General features: G+C 39.8%; 1 protein-coding gene across 1 annotated transcript in view; it reads left to right on the plus strand.

Moving 5' to 3' along the window:
* The first annotated feature begins 360 nt into the window (after positions 1 to 360).
* Positions 361 to 14391, plus strand: part of GRAP2 (GRB2 related adaptor protein 2) — a 90263-nt gene continuing 76232 nt past the window's right edge. The window contains exon 1 of the mRNA XM_042466552.1: positions 361 to 514. The gene's annotated coding sequence lies outside the window, so the exon portion shown is untranslated. The remainder of the gene's footprint in view (positions 515 to 14391) is intronic.

Below are 14391 nucleotides of genomic sequence, written 5' to 3' on the forward strand. Positions count from 1 at the left end.
ACCAGTTTATTTCTGCAGTGTGGACCTCTGTCAAAAGAACTCTAATGGCATTTTGTGGTTGTGAAACAAAAGGGAAGCTTCTATAAGATGTTTGCAGAATTTGTGACAATCCCATGCACAGGGAAATTTTTCAGCTTCGCAAGACTGCAAAACAATATATCACTTGACAGCAAAAAGAAATAAAACCACAGCTGTGTCCCCACCCAGCCCTTTTGAGTCGTTACATGTAAGTTCCTCTATGGCTCCCATTGTGGTTTTCTTCTTGATGGTGTGATTGGTTAAAGCTTGAAACGGGTAAAGAGGGAAAGATATAAGGGGCGAAAGCCTTGTGACATGCTGAACTGCTCCAAAATTGTCTATGCTTGACCGGACTCCACTCTGGCAGTGAGAACAGGCTGGTCATGTGTTATAGAACACAACACTGTCATATTTTTATTTCATGACTTCTGCGAGGGTGAGATCTAATAAAGGCCAACAAAGTAAAGACCTTTTCCTGCCTAGTCTGCTCTAAAAGGTACGTGACTGATGTTTTCTTACATTACGCTAACAGCTGAACAGATGGGATCTGCAACAAAATGTTACTCTATTCTGATCAGCCAGCCATTCCATATTTTCAGGAGGCACCATTTTATTCTCTCATCCTTGCCAAGAGATCCTCTGCATCCTGTAGCCTTGGGCTATTTTGTGGCAGAGAGGACATTAGCCCCTTAGGGATTTTTTCCTAAATATTTTTCTCCTACTAGACACCTTTGGGTTCCTCTGCGCATGTTGATGCCTTCCTCATGCTTCTCGATAGTCATATTGTTTACATGCATAGCTGTGAAAATATAATACCTAGGTTCAAGATTAGGTACAGCGACCAACTCAGTTTATGCCATTAGCATGAATTTATTTCATTTCATTTTTTGTTTATGAAAATGCACCTTCATCTCTGAAGACAGTTTGCAGACAGTGAAGCAACATGTAATTGACTTGAAAGGCTTGAAACCAATAAGAAAACAACATTAGTAGTGGAAATCTTTCAGAATAAATATAGGGGTGTTTCAGTCTGGATCTTATTTGTTCTATGTACCACAGTATCAAAGAAAGATGAGTTGGGCCCCCTTGAAATAAACAGTAGTTTCATTTACAAATGTAGCATTCTTAGGAGATTTCAAAGTATAGCATATTTCATAAAGCAATCCCATCCGGATACAGCATGATGTGATGGGAAATCAGGTAAGAAACTTCATTCTAAGTTCCCCATGTGATGCTCATTTTGCATATATATTTTTTAAAACCAGCTGGCAATTGAATAGTTATCTGTTGTACAACGTTTTAGTGAAAAGTACTTCAGAGTGGGCGAGGATCATGATTCTTCTCCCTTTTTTGGCACAGTTTGGAACTAAAGAGATAATTTTGTGCATTGCTGTGCAGGCGTGACACTGTATATCTTCTTCTCGATATTGTGTGTTTCTGGAGTGGAAAGAACAATTCACTTAATTAAATTACCTTTGAGTGTGTATGTGCCCTCAAGTCGCCTGTTGATTTATGGTGACTCCATGAATTTCATAGGGTTTTCTTAGGCAAGGAATACTCAGAGGTGATTTTGCCAGTTCCTTCCTCTGAAATATATTCTCCAACACTTGGTATCTTTATACTTCACTGAAAAAATAATTAGGGAGGAAAGGTAATTTATTTTGTCATGTAAAGTACATGGGAATCTCTTTTAATTAACTTCTTACGTCGTTGTCTTCATTCCATTTCTTCTTTCTTCCTTAGCTAAAATACTTTTTTCCCTAAATGCCGCTACCTTGCATTATTTGTACCATTTATCATTTGGGGCTGCTGCTAATGATTGATAGCATAAATTTAATCCTCCAGCATTCAAAACATATTTCTCTCCAGCGAGTGCAGCTATCCCAGAAATTAGCTTGCTGACTTAGAGACGGCAGCAGACCATCAAGCGAGGAGAGCAATGACACAAACATATGGTCCATGAGAAATAAAAAAAAGTCTGGAGAAGTGTCTATGACTAGGCATTTATTTCCTCTTTACTGACTTCAAATGCAATCCCTGGTGTAGGTAATGGGTGGAAGATGGTCTCAATAATGCCAATTGCTTTAACTTTTCACTCTTTTAGCCCCCAAGTCTGCCAGGCACAATTCTTTACATGTATTATGATTATTACTACAATTCATCTTGCTCCTCTTCTTCTGAGCTTTCTTAGAACTCAAAATGACTTTTTAAGAAAAAGAAGGGAAATAAACCTATTTTCACCATATGTGCACATAATGATTCACATCTAGTTTTGTTGCTGTTATTTGTCTTCAAGTTGACTCTGACTTACAGTGATCCTATCATAGGGTTTTCTTGGTAAGGTTTATTCAGAAGAAGTTTGCCACTGACTTCCTCTAACAAAGTGTTATTGCTTAAGCTCACCCAATGGGTTTGCATGATTGAATGAGCATTTGCACCCTGGTCTCTCAAAGTCTTAGTCCAGCACTCAGGATACTAGAACACACTGGCTCTCCTTTACCTGGCCCAGGAGGCAAAGCAAATAAGTTCCCATGTGGCTTTGCCATCTCTGGAAACATACATTTCCAGGCTTTCTGACAGTGTATCCAAGGTAGTTAGCAATGGCAATAGCAAGTACATTTCTATACCGCTCATCAGTGCACTTAAGCACTCCTTAAGTGGTTTACAAAGTGTAAGCTAATTGCCCCCAACAACCTGGGTACTCATTTTAGCGACCTCAGAAGGATGCAAGCCTGAGTTGAGTTTGAGCCCTTTTGCTGGTATTGAACTTGCAACCTTATGGTTTGTGAGTGAGTGGCTGCAGTACAGGCGTTTAACTATTGCGTCACGAGGGCTCTAGTTGCAATTTAAAAAATTAAAAAGATTTAAAAAGCAAAACAATTTAACCTTAAAAACTTTTTTTCTGATTATATGCTATAGTTTACAAGAGCTTGCTAATAATAAATCTAATAATTCTAGAGAAGTTAAGAAAAAGGGAGGCTTCATTTCTCTTCTGATTTAATTGCCCATGAGTCCATTAAACTTGCATTGTCATTTTCATTATCCATTAGCTGTGACATAGCATATGTTATACTCTCAGTGTCTTTACTTCAGTCTATGTTCCATGTCCTAAATTAGAAATTAGAAGCTGATATTAATATGATTTTTCAGATGTGTCTTTTAAGGCATCAAGAATATGAAAAATTCACAGAACAAAAATGGATATTGTTGTTCCCAGCTTATGGAAACCTTAAGGCAAACACTGTTGAGAAATAGTTTGCTTTTGCCTTCCTCTGAAGCTGAGAGAATATGACTTGCCCAAGATGGGTTTCCATGGCTGAGTAGAGATTTGAACCCTGGTCGCCAGAGTTATAGTCCATTGCTCAAACCACTACACCACACTGACTTCCAAATATGTATATAATATTGTATACAAATGTTAATCCCAAATTTCACACTATTGTTTATTTTATGCATGCACTACATGTGTTGTGTGTTTTTAAAAGCAATCAGGTATTACACTAGGAAAGGAACCAGACAAATGGAAAGCTTTGGATTCTTCAGTGATGGTGCCCAAGAGATCTGCTTCCAGCCTCACCAATGTGATCTCTGCCCTCTAGCAGTTTTCCCTAACTCGGTGTCCAACATAACCGCAGAAGTAAAATTCACAGCAGTCCAGTGAGCCTGACAGTAATGATAGACTTTTTGCAGTCCAAAACATCTGCAAAGCACCAAATTGAGGCAGATTGCCTGGAATATTAGCTGTTGTTGACTCTTACTCATGGTAACCTGAAACAGTAATTACTCACAGGAGGTTTGCCATTGCCTTCTTCCTATGCTGAGAGAGTCTAAAATACTAATGGATTTCTATTGCTGAGTGTGGATTCAAACCCTGGTCTCCTATAATCCAAATAAACTCTCAAACCATGACATCACACTGGCTCTTGCCTGGAATATATTCTTTTCAATATGCTTTCCTATCCTCCAGTGCAATGCCATGAGCAGCTAGGTCTTTTCTTAGCAAGAATTTTCTCCTCTTCCCCTTTTTGCCCTTCTTCATTCATTAAAACCTCATGGGTCTTTCACTGATTTGAAATAACAGTGCAGGCTGAAGCTATATGTTAGCTTACAGGCTTCAGGCTACAAATGTAACTCCCAACATAGCAAGCAACTTTATAGTGATGGGGTAGCTTTATTTAATCTGGCACCCGAGCATGGAGCAGGGAAGGATGCACTTTACCAGGGTACAGAAATCCAGGAGTCTGTAACACTAGTACCAGGAGACAAGGAGAAGGGAGAAATGATATTAAAAGTTAGATCATGTTTGAGTATATTTATGGAACAATTACTGGATGAGTACCAATAAACTAAGGACATTATCACATGAACACCATTCTCATTGCAGTCGTGGTAATTACAGTCCGTCCTCGCCTTACATGGGGGATCCGTTCCGGATCCCTCCACGTAAGGCGAATTCTGCCTATGCTCGAGCCCCATTGGAAACAATGGGGCTCGGGTGCGGCGGTGCGGCGGCGCGGGCGCCCATTCAATTGAATGGGACGCGCCGCCCCTTCCGCCCTGCGCGCCCCGCGGCTTGAGCGCATATGCTCAAGGCCGCGTATGGCGTGCCCGCATATGGTGCAGGCGCACTGTACTGTATATACTTGACTATAAGTCAACCTCATGTATAAGTCGAGGACAGGATTTGAGGCCAGAATTATGGATTTTTCCATGACCTGTGGATAAGTAGAGGGTAAAACTTGGATGCTCTTTCAGTATGTGTATGTGTGCCCACAGCAAAAGAGACTCTAATTGAGGCTTTTTGCTTCATCATTTCAGCTTTCATTTTGTCCGTCACTCTTCAGACAATGGGTGGGAGAGTGTTTGTTTAAAAGCAATTAATCAGTCAGGACTCTTTCTGCTTGGCTCAAGAGAAAAAGAAACTCTCTTTCCAACGCATGGGGAAATCTGAAAGAGCTGCTATCACATTACCATACTGACCCATAAATAAGTCGACCTGGGATTTTGGGATCAATTTTTGGCATAAATTTTCATACTTATAAATCAGTATATAAGGTAACGAAAAAGCAAACATACCGGTTTGAAAGTAGCCATTATCACACATCTTCACAATCACACAACTGGGGCTTCTGCCACCATTGCACCCTCTCCCAGACTCCCCTTTAAACCTGCCTGTCTGCTCTGTGCCCTATCCAATGTGCCTTTTGTTTTTTAATTTAAACCTTTTCAAAGCAATTCTGCAGTTTTGGTAATGCAGTTTAAGTTTTGAAAAAAGAAAAGAAATATTAAAAAGGGGGGGGGATTGGGCTGCTTGAGAATAGCAAGGGGAAAGACAAGGAGAGTGGAGGACACCTTGATACCATGTGGCTGCCAATCCTTCAACTGCCATGACAGCAAGGTTTCACACATGAGGAGTACTGGGACTGCAGCACAATTGGGAGCTATTGATGAATTTCCCCCATCAAAGAAAAAGGGACACCCTATCCACACTTGGCATACACAGCAGCTACAGTTAGGAGGTGACTTGTGTGATAAATATCACCAAAGATGCTATTTTGTGCTATTACATGTAAAGGGGATCTAGGAGTCCCCAGTAAACCACAAATTGAACATGCGTCAACTGTGTGATCCAGCATCTTAAAAATCCATTGCAATGCTAAGCTACATCATTAGAAGTATAGTGTCTAGATTGAGGGAAGTACTAGTACCACTCTATTCTGCTTTTGTCAGGCCACATCTGGAATACTGTGTCCACTTCTGGGCACCACAGTTCAAAAAGCATGTTGACAAGTTGGAGTATGTCCAGAGGAGGGCGAGCAAAATGGTGAAGGATCTGGAAACCATGCCCTATAAAGAGAGACTTAGGGAGCTGGGTCTGTTTAGCCTGGAGAAGAGCTAGTTAACAGATGATATGATGATAGCCCTGTTTAAGTATTTGACGGGGTGTCATATTGGGGATGGAGCAAGCTTGTTTTCTGCTGCTCCAGAGACTTGAACATGGAGCAATGGATGCAAACTATAAGCAAACAGATACCACATCAACGTTAGGAAGAACATCCTGACAGTAAGAGTTGTTTGACAGTGGTACACACTCCCTCAGAACACTACCACTCCTTCTTCCAAGGTTTTTAAACAGAGGCTGGATAGTCATTTTGATTCTGTGCTTCTGCATGGCAGGGGCTTGGCCTGGAAGGCCCTTGTGGGTCTCTTCCAGCTCTTTGATTCTTTTCCAACTATAATCACTGTTTAAAAACTACATGTGATAATGTCCTCAGAATTGTCTTATATTGCACAATTACAGCAGTATACCACTTTTGCTCCATTGAAATCCATGGCTTGTAGTCTGCTGTGGTCGTTTGAATTTTCTGCTAGAGAGCTCTGATGCTATAGTTCAGGAGAATACATGAGAGCTCTGTTTTAAAGAATTCACCAGGTTACACATCCCAGAATTCCATAGAATGGAGTCAAGGTAGTTAAGCCACAGCATGAAACCATGGTATCAAACTGCTGTAAGAGGAAACTGTAGAAACATGTCAAGACTCAATCCAGACTAAACTGAGATACTTGCTGTGGATGCTACATCTGTCTGATTAACTGATCTTCAGCCTGTTGTAGAGGGAACAACACTCCCCTAATAGATCAGATTCATAGTTTTGTGGCATTCCTAGATCCATCATTGACCCTGGAGACATTGGCAGCCTCAGTAGTTCAAAGAACGTTTTACTAGTTTAGATTACTGATACCAGCTCCATCCCAAAATGGGCAGAGATGACCTTCCAATTGTTATTCACACTCTAGTAGCTTCCTGTTTGGACAATTGCAATGTAAAATACGGTATGTGGGTGTAGTGAGGTACTCACCCAGGTAGAGAGAGCTGAAGGGGCTAAGGGCAGCCAGGTGGTGGAGGTTGAGGGAAAGGAGGAAGTTAACCCAGAGGTGGAGCCAGTGGTGGAGGGAGGAGGAGCTGGAAGGAGTATAAAAGCAGAAGGGCTGAGGCGTGTGGGAGGGGAGGATGGATGCGGAAGAGCTGTTCGGGCAGCAGTGGCCGGGGAAGGGAAAGAACAGGGTTTAAGGAGGCCAGAGAGAGACAGAGTCTCTGTGCCTCTTCCAAGAAGAGCCCTAAGGCCAAAACAGAGGCCCCAAGTGGAGGTGAGGGGCCAGAACCCTTGAGAGGAGGGAGTCTGGGCTTTTGTGGGCTCTGGGGAATGGACAACCAGAGACCTTGAGGATTTGGAGGACGAGTGGTGGAGTCCACAAGAGAAGCTTTGGGAAACAAGCCCTGTCATGATGGGAAGTGGGAATGTCTGACTAGAAGACTGGACTTTATGTTTTGAGTTATCATCTACTGAATACAAAGCTATTTTCTTATTAAAGGTACAGTTGTACCACACTTGCCTGAGTAAGTTTGTTGTGCATGTGGGAGAGAACATAAGGGGAGGAGTCTGTTGCCTTGCAAGATGGAGCCTGCTATGCCTGTCCCGCCCACAGTGGGGTTGCTTTTGCAAATAAATTTCAGTTGACTCCAAACATGGCACCTAAGACTGCTACCTCAGACTACCTAATATGATAATATTATGCCAGTGCTTTGAAATCTGCACTGGATGTTAGAAGGCAAGGCAGGTGCATGTTAAATAAAGTGCCTTTTCTATGGCAGCAGCCTGTCGGTATGAATGCCCTTCCCAGGGAGGCCCTCCTGGTAGGCACACTGTAATCTTTTCAGTGCCAAATGAGGAAATTTTACTTTATTAGCCATTTAAAGAACAGTGTTACTAATGTTTCGGTAGTTTTGTACATTTATCCTGCTGTTAAGGGCCATTTAGCCTAACCCCTTGTTTGCTATGCAGAAATACACAGCTAAAGCACTTATAAGGGTTAGCCTTTCAACCTCTGTTTAAAGACCACCAAAGAAGGAAAGCCAGCTATCCTCTGGGGCATTCTATTCCATGTTACTTTTAACTTGCCTTTATGTGTTGTTACATTTTCCCCCTCTGGTGTTTGTTTTATCTTGATTTTACAGACTACTAAGTCATTGTCTGATTGCATTGTTGTACTATACACACACACATACACGCAGTATCCCAACCTGAGAACTTTGGTTCGTTTGCGGTTTAAAAGTGCAATAAGTTAATACTCTGAATCTATACATGTTGACCAGATTCTGTGAGATTTCCTGGGGCCATTGAGAAACAATGAATGAAAGCAAAATATGAAACATTCTGAAGAGTGTTTATGAAGATAAACTTGAGCTTGTGGCAATCTCTTTCAAGCACCATCAGTCCCATAAGACTTTGAGCAGAGGCAGTAGAAGCCAGCTGTTGAAATAAACAGAGCATTGTATCAACCAGAAATAGTGAATATAGTGAACACAGGAATAGTACTGTAAATGTATAGTCCCCACATAAATGTAAAGAAATGGCTAATTCACAAGATTCATATAGATATGAGAATTTGTCCTTGTTAAATGCAAACTCTAATCTTCAAATCCATTTCCAAAAGGAATCTGAACTACTCACCTATCTTATAAAATGGGTTTATTTGATTGTGTGTTTAAGTGCAGCTATTTTTTATTGGTGTGATGAGGCTATGTATATTTCCATTGTCTGGAAACTGGACAAATATTCACACACTAGCAGCCATCCAAAAATTGTAGACATCCTACCATAGAGCAAGAACTGTTAAGCAGCCTAGTGAGTGTGAATGCAAGATAAATCAACTCTGGAGACATAACAGATTATTTTGCAAAGGAAAAGAACAAGAAAAATAACATTTTGAGGGGATTAATCTGTTTATAAAATGGTTGCAGCTACTCTGGCTTGTTAGAATAAAAATACCAATAGGATAATATGTATTAGGACCAACTCGAAAATTACAAAATAGCACGTTTTGTAAGATTCTTCTTTAGACTGGATGTTAAGTTAATCAAAAACAGCAAAAGGGGGGAAAGGCAGATAATGGTAGAAATGTGTAATGTTCTAGCTTCAGAAATGTAATTTCATCTGTAACTTCAGATGTACTTTCAGAGCTGAAATATGAACTTGTCTTTCACAACTCATGAAACTGTATATATAGAAAGGGATCATGATATGTATGGGGATGGAGTAGGGGCCTGTGTTATAATCATATTGCTCCTTGCCCATCGTGCTTGGACCTGAAAGCAAATGTTTTGGGCAATGGGTTCCATCTATAATAGTACAGTCTCCTAATTAAATCAATACTGCTTATGCTTCTAATTGTAGGGGAAATGATAATTATCAACATGCCAGGGTAATTGTAACACTTGTCTCCTGCTCATATGTAAACTCTCTAAGGAGGCAATTGGTAGTGCCGTGTTTGCCTCTTCTTTGAAAATGCAACTGCTATCAAATTAGCCAGGTGTTCTGAGAATTACATGAACATAGCAGCAGAAGGGATTAATCTCAAAGCATTGTTCAGAAAGACAGATTGTTGAATCACACCTAAAATCAAAGGTCAACTCTGTAAAACTATGACAATTCTGATCAATCTGTCATTTTTTTCCAACTGTTTTTAACATGTCCCAGTTTCTCTCTCTCTTGCCTACTTTTCTACTTTCTCCTAATCTTATTTCATAGGCTGCAAACTAGGTCGAAAGTGCAAGAGTCAACTCAGCAGGGGGGAAATGAGAGGACTATAAAGAATCTTGCCCTTCCCTGTAGGCCCAGGCAAAAGTAAATGGCTCCAGTCTCTCCTACCGTCTCTGTTCTTACTGATTAATAAGTTTGCCATCTTGACCACACTCTGATGTTGTCTGCCCACATACGTCTCAGTTTTCATCTATGTAATGTTGGGGGGGTATGCTATGAAATATTAGCAGAATATTAGCAGAGTCCCAGTCTGCTAATATTCTGCTAATACTGTATTTCATAGCATACCCCCCCCCCGCCCCCGAACATTAAAATAGTTTTATGCTACCTTGAACATTAGAACATTTTATTTGGGATTCTTGTAGAGTTACCCAACTTCATGAGTGGATTAATAGAGTACAGTAGTGTAGAGTAAAGTGAAATGAGCTGGAGTTCATAAAAATTAAGCCAAGGTAAAATGTTTCCATCTTATTTAAGGTGCAACAGACTAACATAGCTACCGCACACACACGTATCTGGTCCACTGCTAGTTTAAAATGTTCTCTTTTGTGGAAAATGCCATTTTTTCAAATAATCTAGAATATTGTTTCGAATATGATAATGTTTCTAGACATGGTAGAAGTATAAAAAGTGAAATGCTTCTTTTCTTGCGATGCTGGGCCCTTTGTGCTCTTGCTTCTTACTTGTTTTTATTTAAATGTATTACCATTTGAGGTCCACATAAACTTAAACACTTCCATTGTAGCAAAGTTTATTGCCATATATATGAACAGGGGAAAAATAATTACAGTAAGTATGGGAGGCATATTCATTCATGGTTATTATTATTATTATTATTATTATTATTATTATTATTATTTATTTTTATCCCACCTTTCTCCTGATAACGGGACTCAAGGCAACTAACAACATATTTAAAACAATGCAAATTAAAATAATAGAAAAAGTATTACTAAAAGTAGAAATATAAGATTTAAAAAGCAATTAAACAATTTATGAGGTGAAAAACATTAAATATTGAAAATATTGAAAATGTATTAAAGGAATATGTTCTTGTTGTTGTGTGCCTTCAGGTCATTTCTGACTTATAGTGACCTACGGTGAAGCTATCACAGGGATTTCTGGGGCTGAGAGTGTGTGACTCGCCCAAGGTAACTCAGTGGGTTTCCATGGCTGAGCAGGGAATTGTACCCTGATCTCCAGAGTTGTAGTCCAATGCTCAAACCATTACACTGTGCTGGATCTATTGCAACAAAGGAGTTGTATGCTTCCTCTAGCCACCCCAGTTCACCTGGTTGCAACTCTTTGGACCAACTAAAGTTTCTGAGCACTTTTCCAAGGCAGCCCCATGTATAGCAAGCACATTACAATAATGTAACCAAGGCATGTACCTTCTTGGCCAGATCCAACTTCTCCAGGAATAGGTGCAGTTGGTACACTAGCTTTTACTGTACAAAATCACTCCTGGTCACTGCTGAAACCTGGACCTCCAGGCTAATCCAGGTGTATCCCCAAACTGCAAGCCTGCTTTTTCAGGGAGAGTGTAACTCCATGTAACAAAGGCTGAATCCATATTTTAATGTCATTCTTTTGACTGACAGCAAACACTAGGATTCCATTGGATGCAAGCCACAGCACCTCAAGTGGGATTATAATGCTATAACTGAGTAGTGTGAAAGCGCCTTAGTAAATAAATGGGATATTGAGAGCAGTTACTTTGCCAAGGAAATTTTGATACTACCTTCAAAATGTTTATTTTCACATAGTCCATTTTCACTTCAGAATAGTCTAAATTTGCAAATTTTATCATTTATTTTTTTCATGCCTTTTTTTTCATTGTGTGAGATTGTGCACACAATCTAAAAGCTAGGTGCAGTTTTGCAAACTGGAGAGTATTTTTTACATGTATATACAGTATTGTATATTCTCACTTTGAGTTGGGATTTCCTGTGATTTATTTTCTCAGGATGCATGAGTATATGTTTAGATTCATTTATATGGTATCGATATGACCAGATAGCATGCCTTTCCTTGCAGGCCTAAAAGATATGGGGATAAAATAACAGTTATCTGAAGAAACTAAAGCTGTGCTTTATTATTATTATTTCAGCTCATTTATTTATTTACAGAACATCAGCTTCAACTCAGTGACAATTTGTCGTGGTTATAGGAGAAGCATAGCCATATGTATGAACAGACCCAAATAAAGAGCAGCTTGGGTGTGCTCCTGGACTCTACTCTGAGCCTGGATGCCCAGATCTCAGCAGTGGCCAGGAGTGCATTTGCATACACAGCAACAAATCATTCATGGGATTTTCTTTTTTTTTAATAAGTCTTTATTAAATTATTTTAACATATATACAAACAATGTTGCATATGCCCCATTCCCTACTCCCCCCTTCCCCCCTCCTGTACGGCTTGATAGAGTTTAGAATCAATACACTGTTTACAATTAATACCTAACATTCAATCTGTGGGATTTAATTACATTATTGACTTCATTGTATTCCGTATTCCCTTTAACATTCTCAAGCAAGATTTCCCAACCCAAATTCCAAGCTTCTACTTTCCTTTCTCCAGTATATTTTAATCTTCTGTCTCTAATAATATCAAACAACAAATTATCTGCCAAATACTTATCTACCTTGGTGAAGTTCCAGTTTTTACTTTCTTTCCATCCTGATGCTATCACAGCCTGTGTTGCTTTTAATATATACTTTATTGCTTTCTCTCCATTATTCTTCAGTCCCTTATTCTTCATATTTAATGTTATACAATTCTCTTTGCTCAAATGAACATCCCTGCCTATAATTTTATTAATCTCTCTTATCACTTCACCCCAAAACTTCTGAAGACACGGACAATCCCACCACATGTGCATGTAAAAACCCTTGGACCCACTGCAGTGCCAACATTTAGCTGACAGATTTTTATTGAAAAGTGCTAATTGAGAAGGGGTCCTGTACCATCGCCCTATTAATTTCATCTGTTGCTCTTTTATTCTACTGTGCTTGTTTCTCTTAACCTGTTGTATCCACAATTGTATATCTTCACTTGTTAAATTTAGATCTCTTTCCCAAACTCCTTTCAAAATGTCTGCGATTTTAAACTGATGCTCTAATATTACTCTATTTCCAATCCAATAATACATTTGCCTTCATTTAGCATCTTTTTTACGATCCTTTCCAATGGTGTTACATTATTTTCCTTCATATTTCTAACTATAACCTTTAACAGTTTATTAATTCCAGCTGCATGGACCCAGTACTTCTTTCCAATTAAGTTCATGAGTCTCTCCATCCCACATGGGTTGCCCTCTTCATCAAGCGGGTCACCTATAATTCTAATACCTTCGTTTTCTATTTTCCTTAGTGTTCTATTCATGGGATTTTCTCATGAATGATTTGTTCCTGTTTATTGCCTGGTTATTCTTGGTGAAATGGCACTTTAATCACTTTTCATCATGAAAACCTTTATCACTATTGTGTGATTTTCACTGGATATTCCCAGGATCATGGAGCTTTATGTGTGACGTCGTGTGAAAATCTTAATCACGAATGCATGATTTTCACAGGATAATCACAGTTTATACTTCCAATTGTCCCCATGTGATAAAGTCCTAAGACAGGATAGTGAGGCTTGATTTTGCTCCCCCCCACCATTGAGAAGTGCCTTTGACGTTGATGAACTTATATTGGCTTCACTATCATCTACCAGCAGCCATTCCTTCAGGCTCCTGTTGAGGTAGACATGTAAAGCAGAGCTGCTTCATCATGTCTACTGAATAACCAGCTCTTTTTTAGGCTCTTCCTCTTGTGAAGTCTTCCCCAACCAGTTAGTTATTATGAGAACTCTGGCCCGTTCCGCACGGGCATAAAGTACATCCCCAGGACATACTAGGGTTAGGAAAGGGCATGCTTTACACAAACCCCTAACCCTAGTACCTCCTGGGGATGAACAAATGGTGGTGCCCATTTACACGGGAGCCACCATCTTGATGTAGCGGACACTTAACGTCCGCACGTCTCCCGGCACTAATTATGCTGCGAGTGTGCCATTGGTGCCTTGCAGCATCATTAGTGCACCGCAACAAGAAGCGTCATTTTGGCGCTTGGTTTTTGCAGCACCGGGGAGCCTCGCGGTTTGGCCGCTGGGGCTCCTCGGCACTGCTAATAGTGGCGGCGGCAGACCGCCACTTTTAGGCGATCTGTAATGCCCCTCTGTTACTTTTAAGAACCCATGCCCACATTTCCTTTTTATTGTTATTAATATGAGTCCCTTTTCCCTTTTTTCTTTTAGATCACAAGCCTAAAAGCAGGGACTGTCTTGAGTTTTAATAGTCTAAGTCACTCTAGAAGATTTGTATGTTTGAGAATATACTAAAAATGCTTGATGTGGATGAATGAATGATAAAATGACATTTGCAATTCTGTTTGTTTTATTATTTTAAAAATTAAGCACTAATTAATGTTTGTAAAACATTAATATCCATTGAAGAGTCTACAGAATTGTCACCTGCTGAAAATCTAATTTTTACTGCATGCCAATTCTCAGAATTTGAGAATTTTACATGTTTTATATGTTCAACCTAATGTTGTCCTGAGCAGAGTTATCGCTGGGGGTAAAAGCTAAAACATACCCTTCAACTGTCCTGATTTAGCCGGGACAGTCTGAATTAACCCTCGGTTATCACACTTAAACAGCTGCTTTTAAAATGTCTCGGTTTCTCTCATCTCCTCCCACTTCTCCCTTTGTCAGTAGCTTATTTCTG

The sequence above is a fragment of the Sceloporus undulatus genome, chromosome 5 (assembly GCF_019175285.1).
Source record: "Sceloporus undulatus isolate JIND9_A2432 ecotype Alabama chromosome 5, SceUnd_v1.1, whole genome shotgun sequence".
In the NCBI taxonomy this organism is placed as follows: Eukaryota; Metazoa; Chordata; class Lepidosauria; order Squamata; family Phrynosomatidae; genus Sceloporus; species Sceloporus undulatus.